The 13626-nt window shown below is 41.5% G+C and overlaps 1 pseudogene; it reads left to right on the top strand.

Moving 5' to 3' along the window:
* The first annotated feature begins 213 nt into the window (after positions 1-213).
* LOC127306085 (NEP1-interacting protein-like 2) lies at positions 214-4958 on the top strand (annotated as a pseudogene).
* The last annotated feature ends 8668 nt before the right edge of the window (positions 4959-13626 follow it).

The raw sequence follows: 13626 nt of genomic DNA, 5'->3' as shown, positions 1-13626 counted from the left end.
AGATTAATTGTGTGTGTGAGTTTTTCATAAATAATGTTACTGTTATTTCTGTTCCAATGTATTTTTCTAATTTCACTTTTTGACGAGCTATGCCACTTATATATATTTGTCTAATTTCATGATTCGTGTGTATGTTCTGGTCCGAAGAAATAACGCCTCATCCACAAGAGCAAGACGCGCAGAAAAAAAAAACATGGACGCAAAAGCAGCAGCCACTTCGTACCACTTCACGGGAAGTCCCTCGCTGGACGGCTGAAGCCAAAAGCTGATGCCTCTTCCCATCGTTCGTTCTCTAGCTCGCTAGCCCTGGTCCCTCCTTGCTCCTCTCCCGGAGAGCCTCCCGCCTTCCTCTCCAACGTGCCGACGCCGAGGCGCCAAAAATAAACACGTACGCGCGTGGGCTTCTCCTCCGGTCCTCGTGGAGGCCTCGTGCCCTCGTGGCGATCGATCCATGGAGGTTGCCGCGGCGGAAGAGCCGGCGCCCCCGGGAGAGTGGCTGGAGGAGCGCGGCGCGGTTTCCGTGTACCTCCCCAGACTGATCGCCGGCATCATCTCCGGCACGCTCACTGGCCTCTTCGCTCTCGGTAATCAACGGCAGCTCCTCCTCGTGCTCTCGTCCATCGTTCTTGCTTAAATTGTGGTTCGTAAATTAAGCAGCTGGGGCCTTGACTGGAGCCGTCACCGGCGCACTGGCGGGCAGAGCCTCCGACAGCGGTGCTCTCCGGGGAGCTGGGCTGGGCGCGATCGCCGGGGCCGTCCTCTCCATCGAGGTCTCGAGGCGTCCCGCGCGTACTGGTGCTCGGACCGGCTCGGTACTTCCTCCATGGTCAGTGAGCTTCTTCCACGCACCCTTGCCCTGCTTTCAGATGCTCTGTTTTTGCTTCCACTTACATAGTACTTGACCAAGACTATGAATTATGATCCGCTGATTTCCAAGTCCAAGAGAATAAGTGACGACACCTGATGATACAGATCATCTCTCAAAAAATGCTGCCAACTTTCACCGTTGTCTAGCTCTAAATACTTTCGCCGTTATCTATTGCTACATCGTTTTAGCTTTGAGTTTTACATTTTTAGGTAGTGAAAATCTTGGTTCCTATTTGTCGGCCTCTAAGAAAGTTCATAAACTATGTTGTTCAGGCAGATTTCATAGAGCAGCTCCTTCATGCCCGGTTTGTGCAAGAGCGGCTCAGATCTTCAGCACATACAGCGTACCGTTGGCAGGTCAGTTGCATATCCTTGTCTACCTAGCAGCGATTTTTTCCTATCTAGAAAGGAAACTACATAAATGCCGGCCACTCGTTGATCGTAGTGTTTGCTAGTGCAAAACGTAGAGAAGGTACGATCTCGACGGTGATGCGTATGAATGTTGCTTGTCAAGTGTATTCTATTTGGTGAAATTATTAAATCAGATTGAATGGACAGTACTGCAAAAGGGAGGTTGCTGGATTCACAGTTAAGTGAGGGTCCCGTCAAGTGGCCCTGTTTGCATCTGTACTGAATTTCAGCTATATTGCTTTGCTTCGACAGGTCGGCATATCAGACTTAGGTCAGGACGATGTGTACGACATCTTCGGAGAGATTTCGTCCAGAGGGCTTTCCAGAGAGTCGCTGAAGAAATTACCACAGTTTGTGGTAACTGATCAGGCCCGGGGCACATTTGGTGAAAACCTGCCTTGCACTATCTGTCTACAGGTACAGTTACTGTTAGAGTACGTAATGGGCTTGAGCGGGCTGTATAGCCCGTTAGTTTTAGGGTTAATTAGAGATAAGGGTCCTTTGCTTAGGGTCAAGTAAACCTCTCTATATAAGGAGAGGAGACGTATCAATCTAATCAAGCAAGAATTAAGAAGGAAATCCCTTCCCTCTTGCCCGGCCGTGGGCAAAGGACCCCCGGCCGGCCTTCTCGCGCCCTCGCAGCCCTCTCGCTCCCTTCCAAACCCTAGCAGCCACATAACACTTGGTATCAGCTTTCCCGCGTTCGATCATGTCCAGCCCTCCACCGAGTTCTTCCCACCCGCCGCCGCCGCACTCCGACGTTCCCGCCGTTATCTCCCCGGCGGAGATCATCGCAGCCCTCCGCGATATCACCACTGCTATCCAGGAAATCCGCCTCTTCCTAGCCGGCGGCGCTGCTGCCGTGGCAGCCGATGCACGAGGCGGCCTCCGCCGCGATCACCGGGCCTCTGCAGCCGACGCTGCTGCTGTCGTCGCCGCCACCCGACGCCGGGCTGCCGCAGTCCCCGCTGCGCCGCCCACCATCTTCGGGCCGGGCCCTACCTCGGCGCCGGGGTCCCTCTTCTCCGGCGAATAGCCGCCTTCTTCCCCATCGGACGCTGCAAGAATAAATGCCGCCGCCGCCACCAACGCCGCCGCTTGCTTGTCCTTACCGACGCTGTCCTCGCCGTTCGGTGGGCAGGTGCAGCAATGGCCGCTGCGTCGCCACCAACACCGCAGCAGCGGCTGCTGCCGCCACCGACGTTGTCCCTGCCTTTCGGCGGTGTGGGAGCGACCTTGGCCCCGGGCTCTACATCGACACCGCCCGGGATGCCCTTCCACCAGGTCTTTTTCCCTCCGTTGCCGTCACCGTCACCGCTTCCGGCTTGGATCGCTATCCACCACGTGTCAGCGGCGGTGAGGATGCAGGCTGCTGCGCGCGGCCTCCTAGTGTGTCGGCGTGTGCGGGAGATGCGTGATCTGCAGCTGCAGCTCCTCCAAGTTGCGCAACGGACCTCGATCTCGTCCGCTGCGTCAGGGATCTTGGGCGTGCGGTTTCCCCCACGGGCGGCGGACATGCTGTTTTTCCCGCGGGCAGCGACCTCAAAGTCTGCGCCATCGACAGTCATCCGGCGGGGAGAAGGCATGGTGTCACCGACAGGAGCGCACCGCGTAGCACCACTGCATTCCGCCGCCGGCCGCCCCGCGGGCTCCTTTTGTCCCGCTGGTTTCCATGGGATCCAGGTGGGGTGCACGTCCGACGGGCGGATGGTGTCCACTTTATGTTCAGGGGTCAACAATAAAGCGTCCCAGTCCATTTCAGGGTGAGAGTAATAAAACAAGCCGAGATGTAAAAGGCTCGTTTTTAGGTGTTAGGTTTCTGTTGCGTCGAGTCATGGTTTTTTTTAGGTTGCAGCTCGAGGACGAGCTGCATGTCCAGGTGGGGTGTGGTGTTAGAGTACGTAATGGGCTTGAGCTGGCTGTATAGCCCGTTAGTCTTAGGGTTAATTAGAGATAAGGGTCGTTTGCTTAGGGGTCAAGTAAACCTTTCTATATAAGGAGAGGAGACGTATCAATCTAATCAAGTAAGAATTAAGAAGGAAATCCCTTCCCTCTTGCCCGGTCGTGGGCAAAAGGCCCCCGGCCGGCCTTCTCGCGCCCTCGCAGCCCTCTCGCTCCCTCCCAAACCATAGCAGGATTAATTAGAGATAAGGGTCGTTTGCTTAGGGGTCAAGTAAACCTCTCTATATAAGGAGAGGAGACGTATCAATCTAATCAAGCAAGAATTAAGAAGAAAATCCCTTCCCTCTTGCCCGGCCGTGGGCAAAAGGTCCCCGGCCGGCCTTCTCGCGCCCTCGCAGCCCTCTCGCTCCCTCCCAAACCCTAGCAACCACATAACAGTTACCTTCATGTTGTGAGAGGGACTTGTATTGCATAGTTTGCACTTGGTTTTGGTTCAACAGTAATATTTTTTCTAGAGAAAGGAAGATGCTCTGCCAGATTTCATTAAGGGAAAAGGGAAAAGGAAAACTAGTATAGAATATGTACAGAGAAAATGGGGAAAAAACGGAAGTGAAAAAACTGCAATATGCTGAAGTTGAAGTTTTGTCACTCCCTGCATACAGGGGAGTTGAGATTCAGCTAACATGTTATGTAGTACTTCCATTGGGACATAAATGGTTATTAGGTTGATCGATGTCCTGAAGATCCATAGCTGAGTACGTACTTGCTTATCACTAGGTGGTTGTATGTTGATCAATGAAGATCCATAGCAGAGTACTTACCACTAGGTGATTGCTGCTGTTTTCCAGCTGGTTGTCAGTGATGATTGATATGGTAATAAATATAGATGAAACAGTGCGCAAGGACTAATGTCCATGGAACCTTCTATAACTAAAACCCAGACTTGTGTGTTGGCTCTGATCACGGATGATTGTAAAAATATTATTTCCTAATTAATAAAGCTCATGGTTTCCCTAAAAAAAACCCAGCTAGGATCAAACCGTTTCTTCACAGGATACTGCGAAATTGAGCTAAACCTCCTTCTGTTTTTTTAGAAAAAGCTAAACCAAGAATATTGTGAAATTTATGCGTTTACATGATAAGAAATGTTACACTTGTCCATTTGTGTTAAGTGAGAGCTAGCCAGTGTACACTGGGACATTAGATTATAACACTGTAGTGGACAATGAATGCAGAGAGGTGCAACAACCGCCATTTTTGTGTCTTCTTTAGATTCAATTGCTACCAATTTTTGCCTGCTACTGAATGCAATGTGGTTGGTCTTGGTGTGTATGTTTATTTTTTTTTCAATAAATTTTGTTTCCATTGTTCTCAACCTCATAAATACTAATAGTGTGCTTCTTGATCTTGTAGGATATGGTAGCTGGTGAGACAGCGAGGAGGTTGCCAAATTGTTCCCATGCTTTTCACCAGCCTTGCGTGGACAAATGGCTGCTTAGCCACGGTTCATGTCCTGTGTGTCGGCAGCATGTCGAAGATACTAAGATGTATAGGTAAGCATATTTACCAGTTCGATGTTAGGTGGAATAGTTGTGCACAGTGTTCGCTCTGATACTACATAGGAAGAGAGAAGAGAGAAAGTATACACAGACAGTGTTGTAAATTAGATTAATCTGTCTATTCTACACTGCAAGCTAAGAGGCTCTGTACGACTGTACATCTGATATTTTCTCGCAAACTAAGAAAAAATATAAAGGGAAATGATTGCTCTGCTGACATTGAATGTATATAAGCCATTTTAGAATGTGGTTTGCATTGAGGGTTGTGTTACTGTTGCGTTCCGTACACATAAATAACTTTAGTTCTTTACAAAATGAATCATGGTCCTATGCATTGATAAATTTTTGAACCATTGTACACCGCATGGACGAGCGCGTCACATTTGTTGCCTTTGGTGCAACAGTAGTTTTTTGTAACTCCTACTGCACTGGTGCTCAACTAGGAGGGCAGCACCCGGCGCACTTGCATGAGGATGGTTTGGGGTTCTTTTTATTACTTTCTCTGTTATTCCTTTTAGTCCATCCCTGTTTTTTTTCTTTCAGATTTTCTAAGTTGTGGAATGTGTGTATGTCTAATGTTGTGGACTCATGGGAAGTACACACCACTAACAAAAAAAACACTGCTAGTCCAAAAATACAAGAATATGAACTAGGAAGTGCAAGTACAATAACTTGGTAAGTACTACTAGTATAGGAACTACACTGCACGTAGAAAAAGTTCGGTGAAACATATCAAAATATGATATACGTTAGAAGATATCAACCGAGAAATTAACACAACAATGGGATTGTTTCATAATTCAAATAAACGGGTCAAAAGACATTTCAGTTTGAATATCCTTTTAGAAAAAAAAATTATGCACCTCCACCTGCACGAGGAAAACCGGAGGCACTAGGTTCTCACCAAAACCCTATGGCATCTCATGATTTATGTTCGTGCTGACATCACATATTATATACAAGAAAAATCGATTGAGTTCACTAAATATGGTTGATCGAGTGTATGATACCATATCAATGTCACCTTTTTTTCATTATTCGGTTACATTTTTTTCACAATTTTATGAAAATATACAAAACTTACCGAGAAAAGATGTTCCTTGCTTAGAAAGGTAGTGAACATAAAAAGAGGATATTTTGTTTTTTTAGTCTAATCCTTGGGCACCATCGTGCTATCCTATGGCACATTCTTAATTGCATCTTCATTTCACTATATTCATTGAACTCGGGATTGTTCATCCCATTTATGCTTGTGAGAACTGCCATATTAGTGGCACACATGCATCCATTGAGCACACTGAACTTGCGTATTCTCGGATTAGAACGCATGCGAGGATATATTTATAAAAAATGTCTAAATGAAGATTTTTTGCAGTATTAATTATTTTTATAAAGCGTGACCATTTCCTTAAAGAATATTCATGATGGAATTGTGCAATGTTCACTTTGTTATTAAAATATTATTCATGCTTCCATCAAAATGTGTAGATGGTACACCAAGAAATGTTTTGAATAACGATGAATTTATTTTGGTAAAATATTAAGATGAATAATTTTTTGTATATGAATGGATTTATTTCATGCTTGAAAAATTATTATGAGGCTGTAAGATAGTAGTGTGTGCCAATCCACCCATTAGTATCTATCCACCGAAACTTCCCTTTACCACCATTGTACTTGGAACATTAGTATTATTGATGCATTGAGTAAGGCCAAACCTACTTATCATAGGCCTCATACATTTTCCTTCTATATGTACCATAGATATGAATGGCGAAACATCCCATGAAATGAAGCAAACAAGTTGTAGATTATTAATTTATTATACTACATTTCAATTGCCATTCTAGTATGGTTGTGCCTTAGTGATGGAGGGTGATTGAAAAAAGAACTCATCAACTTCTCAAAAGAACTCAACATCAGAGAGCCTTCGTATAGCTAGTAGCTTGGAGGTAAGTGTCACCAAAAATCATCTTTGTAGAAAATGGTTGGGCTTTAGGCTAGGTTAAATAGTGGTTTGGTAGGAAATGTGGGCTTCGGTAAGGCTCTGTTGCATTCATGATAGTAAAAAGTATGTGGAGGTTCAAGCGAAGAATATGGAGATCCGAGAAGACAAGAGTTTGGAAAACTTCTTGATATCATAGGAAGATAGAGGAGAGGGAGTGGGAGATAATGCATGCACACATAGTGTTAGGAGGAATTTGTTGTGCAAAATGCTTTCTCTTATACTACACATAAAGAGAGATGAGAGACAGATAAAGAATAAACATGGTGTTGTAAAATATATGATTATCATACCTACATGCAACGAGCATTGGTACATTTGACATTTACGTACGTACTCCGCAAAAATGAAAACGGGAAAACAATAGCTATGCTCCCATAAACTCTATACAAGACATTTAGAATGTGGTTTATGCTAATGGTTGTGTTACCGTGGAATTTTTTATTCGTAAATGAATGACTTATGTAGAATTTTTTTCTTAGAAACTAGTACATGTTCATTGAAACGTCGCTTCACAGTTTGTACAAGGGCAGAGAGATGTACTTTTGTTGCGATGAATAAAATTCTTCAGTCTTTATGGAGGATAACACTTTCTCGTACCCCTCTTTATTTTGGGCTCAACCTATTTTTGTTTCTTATCTATTTCTCCCATGGAGACCACGACAGTTCATTCGTTATTTCGATGCGGCTACAATTTCTTTTCATGGCGAGCGAACGCATTGGATTCGAGGTTCTTCATTGTCCATCGTGGCAGCCTAGCTGGACATGTCGTTCTCGGTCCTTTAGTCTTTCCTCTTATTCCTGTAGCTCTACTGTTACCTAATTTTAGAAATCATTTTTTCTTTGGCGACTACAAACTTGTCTTGTGATTTTGATGTTGACTCTTAGCGTCATGGTAATGTTTTTTGTGTGATGAGACGACTTAGTTTGACGGGAGGGTTCCCATTCTTTCTTTAAATTCCCGTGAGCAGTAGCTTTTTTTGTCCTTTGAATGTGTGTGTTCGAGCACAATTCTAGAATTAATATTTCTCAATCGGATATGGGCATATGTCAGAACATTTAATGGGTTGTCTGCATTTGTTAAATGGATATGCATGATTTATGGTGGTGTTGGCATCGCTTGTGTAAGAACAACTAGACCAGGATATGGGAACACAATGGATGAGGTTCTGTTTAAATTGAATTTTAAAAGCTTATGATCAAGTGAAATGTCCTTTTCTGGAGCAAAGTTGTGAATAAAAGGACTTACGTCTAAGTTGTGGGAATGGATCAAACAGTTTGTTTAGGAAGGTAGTGTGGGCGTAAGAGAGAATGATGATGTCGGTCATTTTTTCCAAACCTTGAAAGGACTGAGACATGGGTGTCCCATCTTTTCAATTCTTTTCAATGTTGTGGCTGATATGTTTGCTATCCTTATTGCAATGTCAAATGGTTAAGTTGGGGCACTTATTCCACATTTAGTAGAAGGAGGTGTGTCCATTATACAATATGCAGATGCTACCATTTTATTTATGAAACCTAATTAGAGAAAGCTTTGAACACGAAGCTTATTCTATGCACATTTCAACAATTATTTGGCTTAAAAATTAATTTTTCTACAAGAGTAAGAAATTTATGTTTTCGAAAGGAAAATGAGGAAGAGAGTCAATATAAGCAATTTTTCGTTGTGAGAGTGGTTCTCTACCTTTTAGATATTTGGTTGTCCCTATCCATTAAAGAAAATTACTCCCTCCATTCCAAATTAGTTGCCGTGGCATTTTCTCTCTCCAAAATGAGTGTCTACACATTAAAACTCTTCTAAATACATACTTATGTAGACCAAGTCTGACTAAATTAAGTTGGGACAACGAATTTCGAACGAAGTACTTAATAGAAAATGAAAGCCAGTGAAAGGCCGCTTTACAGTATAGTTGGAATTCTGGCAATGCATGTTTCTCTCCTATGGAGATCGACTTGCTATTATTAATTATGTTCTTACCAGCCTTCTAATGTTTATGCCATATTTTCTATTAATATCCAAAGGAGTAAGGAAAATATTATACTTTATAGATCTTAGGTTTATTTTTGCCAAAAGGATTATCTTATTAGAAAATATAGGTTGAACAATTGGAATATTATTTGGCGCCCTAAGGACCAAGGTGGGTGTTTTATACTTAAAAACAAAGGTTTATTAAAAATAATTGTTTAAACTTATAAATAAAGAGAGAGTATGGCAAGAGTTTCTTCACAATAAATACTCTGACGATAAAACGTTATCTTAGGTTAACGTATAGAATCTCCTTTTTGGAAATATCTTGTGCTGTCAAATAGGAGTTTCTTCTGGTAAGAGGTCTTTTGTTGTTGTAAATGGTAGGATCGCGCTATTCTGGGAAGATACTTGGTTGGGAGATACTCAACTGGCTCAACAGTATCCATCCTGCAACAGAAAGACGTTTCCCGTGCTTATGTCCTCTCGGAAATTCTATATAAAATCCTTCCCATGGTTAAATATAGTTCAACGATTTATGATAGTACAACTTTGAGATGAGTCCGATACTTATATTTGGAAACCGACAAACTTGGGTCTATTTATGGTCAAGTCTATGTATGATTATTTGATAAATGGTCACACTATATTTCGTTGTAAATATATTTGTAATTTCAAGGTTAAATATTAATCCTCATGTGGTTCCTACACAAAATAAATAGTTCTCTTAACTGAAGAATCTTGCTAAGAGGAAATGGAATGGTTGTAAGAACTATATTTTTGTGATTTTGGGAAATCTATTCACCATTTTTTTATTAATTACTTGCCCTTCCAGTCGTCTAAGATGGAGGATATTTCATTTTACTGTCAATATATCGCCTCCAACTAATATAATGAATTATTCAGGAATTGATTGAATGTGATTGATAAAAAAATCACATATATGTGACAGTGATTGTGCTTAATTCGTTCAATATGGAATTGTCAGAATGAGTTGGTTGAACTCTCAAGGATATGCATTGGATAAGTTTGTGGTCCTACGTCCTCCTAGAGGAGGAGTGGGATCCTATGGGCATCGAAAGCAGCCCTTTGGAGATGGTTGCACGGGCTATCTATAACCAGAGTGGCCGATGACATATATAATAGAAGACTTGCATATGTATATTCACTATTTTCTTTATTTTCCGCTGGTCTATCTTTGTAGCCGCCCTTTGTGATCCATTATTTGTAAACATTGAACAATCAAACTCTACAATAAAATGTTTGTGTGAATCAATTAATGCAAATCCCGGTGGGATTATAATCCCCTTCACGAAAAAAGGCATACGATATTGTGCCGTTCACAAATTGAGATCATTTAGAACAAGCAGATAACTTATTGGACAATTGAATCTTATTGTCACGATTTTTATTCATTATTTGCCATGATGCCATGAATTTTATTCATTATTTCATAAAAAAGTGTTCATGGTTTTATCGAAATATGCTCACCCTACTAAGAAAATATGTTCCCACTTCATTCTAGGAAAGTACATGGAGCCTAGAAACGAGCATTCCTTTTATCTATTCCTTAGTCGGCATTCAACCGCTATCTTGTAGAACATTCTTGGATGCATCTTCATTTTGATCTATTTTTTGACCTTCAGCATTTATTGTTGAGTAAACTACAACAATGGTGTCAGCACACTTTTTTAGCACAATAATCATGAATGTGTTAGCCTTGGAGCATGCGATAATATCGCTAAACAAAAACCTGTGTATAACTAAAAAATTGCTTTCTCCAATTATTTTTATTTACAAAGCACCCCCAGTCATTTTATAAAAATATATTCGTGCTTGAATGTATAAATGTTCACATTGTTATAAAATACTCCTATTATCCATGAGTAAATTTTCACATGAAATAAGTTATATATAGAGGGATTTTTCATGCTTCACAACTAGCTATGAAATTTAAGAGTTCATTATATGACAACACATTCATTTGTATCTTCCCACTACTACCTACGATTACCGCCATTGTACTTTGAACTTTAAATTGTTGCATTCAGAAAGGCTACACCTACACTTACTAAAGGTATCATACATTTCTCCTCATTATATACCATATATATATGAATGGTCACACATCCCATGAAGTGAAGCAACATGCTTGTAGAATTTATTTTCTTATCAATAATTGTGATTGCTATCCTAGCATAGTTAGGGATGAGCTGCATTGGGAAAAGCAGCCCATTGACATCTCAAAAAAATCCGCGGTTGAAAGCAACCATGTAATCAATAGCTTGAAGATGTGTGGCACCATTAAATATTTTTGTAGCGAAAGATAGATTGGATGTAGGTGCCATTTACCTAATTCTTTGGTAGCCAATAGGATCATAGGTTAGGCTTTGTTTCTGGCATGATAGTAAGAAAGTTAGCACAGAGTCGAGAGAAAAAGCCATCCATTTCAGGACAAAAGAGCTTGTAAAATTGACATGATAGTAGCGGCGGTATTGCGATAGGCCAATGGTTTAGAAAACTCGCCATGTAAGTCCAAAGCCATTGGTACGTCCATCTATGATGCTAGCTTCTTTGGATCGTTTTGATACCATCTCATCACCTTTTTCGCAGTTCTTCCTTCCTCACATCCAACACTTATTTTGAGCCATTGGTTATTTATATCCTTGTTTTGATTAAAACATGATTCCTCCTTCCTCTCAATACTCTTGGGGTTTTCATCTTGTCTATGGTTGTGATCATTGTCACAAAGCCGTCGATGTGTAAACAAGCTTGTGTCGCGCTATTCTTACAAAACATGCTCATGCTTATGTAGAAAATATACATACTACTCTAAAGAAATATTCATGTTTCTATCAAAATGTGGTATTCATCCACCAACAAGAATTCAACATGATGCATTTGTTATGAAACATTTGCAGATGATAATGAGTTACACATAAGAAAATTATTTCATGAGTGTTTTTAGTGTATTAAGTCTTACAATTATCTTGTAGAGATTTCATGAGGACAACCAAACATCTGATGCTATTTTTAGGGAACATTTGTATGAAATCAATGAAAGTTGGTTGATGAGCAGGGGAAATTCAGCTATCGGTTCTTCATTTAATAATGTGTAGCTTTAGTACAACTTGTATTATCATATACAATTTCTTGTGTTGTTTTGATATGTACATAATGAATTCTTAGTCCCAAAAAATCACAATTTTCCCTTATGTTATTCATTAATATATAATATTGAGTTTAATGAAAACTAGAATCAAAGATTGTACGCGTATAACAGAAAATATGGCAACACAACACAACTGAAAGCAAGAAAGTAGAACCACATACCAAACGGTAACAATTGGGTGGTCGTAGTAGAAATATGCGTAACATGGAAAAATATTAAGCAATACCACTATTTTTTGTTCATAGAAACCAAGGCTGCATAACCAAGTGATTTTTAGGTTAAGCATCAACTTATTTCTGGGGTGGGTGGAAACACCATCACCTTTTCAGGGTGGGTAAAAACATCACATGAGTATGAAATAACCGATGAAACATTAGTGGGACTTTAATGAGTCAATTTTTTGAGCCTCGAGGGACAAGAGGGTGTGTGTTCATTGTGTCTTATACTAAGACCAGCTATAGGAGATTCCTTGAAAGCCACTCATTCCTTACACTCCAGAATTATACAGTAAACATTACTCTAGCATATTCTTTCATACCCCATCATTCCGTAAGAATGTCACATTATGTAAACCTAAACCTCCCCGCCCCTCCCCTCCCCTTCAATATAAAAAGGTTAGAAACCATCCCCGTGCATGTCTCCTCCTTTCTCTGCCACCTCATTGGCGCCATTGCCGCTACCCATTGGCTGTTTGAGCCCCCCTCCGCCTACTCGTCACCTCTTGGTTCCATTTTCGCCTGGACACCCCTCTCTCAAATGCTGCCACAGACCCCCCCACCCCCCGTCTGATCATAGCTGCCAGCCTGCCACACCACAAAGACTCACCGGCCTCCCTCGCCATTTGGAGCTCCTCTACTCCACCATGTACCCTTTTCTCAGCCTTATCGTTCTTCTCATGGTCGGCGGAGAGGTCGTGAATATTTCTTGGTCCAACTCATCTCGCTCTGAGTGCGGGGAGGTCTGGTTCTCCTACATTGTCACCAACAAACCCGCTTCGGGATACTGTCGAGTAGAAGTTCGGTAGTGACCAGTACTTCCACAAGGTGTTCGGCGAAATAATAAACGTGGAGCGTATTTAAAACGAAACATCTAGCGCTACATACTGGATGTGTACTAGTTGAGTGCCCGTGCGTTGCTACGGATTTTTTTATTAAACGTCTCTACATGAAACAACTAATATTATGCGGTATCTCATGCTCTTGGTTTTCATCAGTCTTTCTATCCTATCTTGCATTCAAGGAGTGTTGAACCGTCGATCTTTCAAAGTCTAGATATTATCTACACGTGAGGTCGCTATCACTCGACAACAATAGCGCTACAATGTTGGCACTAAGTAAAGAGAGATTTTTTAGTTGTTGTAATAAGTTTTCGCAACAACACATCCGAGCATCCATATAGACAACAAGGGGCCATCCAGTATCTACTTCATGGCCCTGTGATGGGCGCAAATTGAAAATGAACTATTCCACTATGAAAAGAAGCTTACATGTGATTGAGAAAAGGTTGTGTACTTTTTGGAGCTTATAAGATGCGTGATGGAAATAAAATAAATAAAATACTACAACTGATTGCAGTATTTGAGCGCTAACCTTTCATTTAATAATCAACTCAAAAAATAATGAAGATGACAATTGAAGTTACAATCATAACATTGACTGACCGAAAACTCAATATCAGTGAGAAAATTCAGCCCTTCGTCAACATAGTGGACACCACGTCTAATGTGCGGGCACATCTATGTTCG

Source organism: Lolium perenne, chromosome 6 (assembly GCF_019359855.2).
Source record: "Lolium perenne isolate Kyuss_39 chromosome 6, Kyuss_2.0, whole genome shotgun sequence".
NCBI lineage: Eukaryota > Viridiplantae > Streptophyta > Magnoliopsida > Poales > Poaceae > Lolium > Lolium perenne.
The sequence above is the reverse complement of the archived record's forward strand: the minus strand, read 5'-3'. Positions and strand labels throughout refer to the sequence as shown.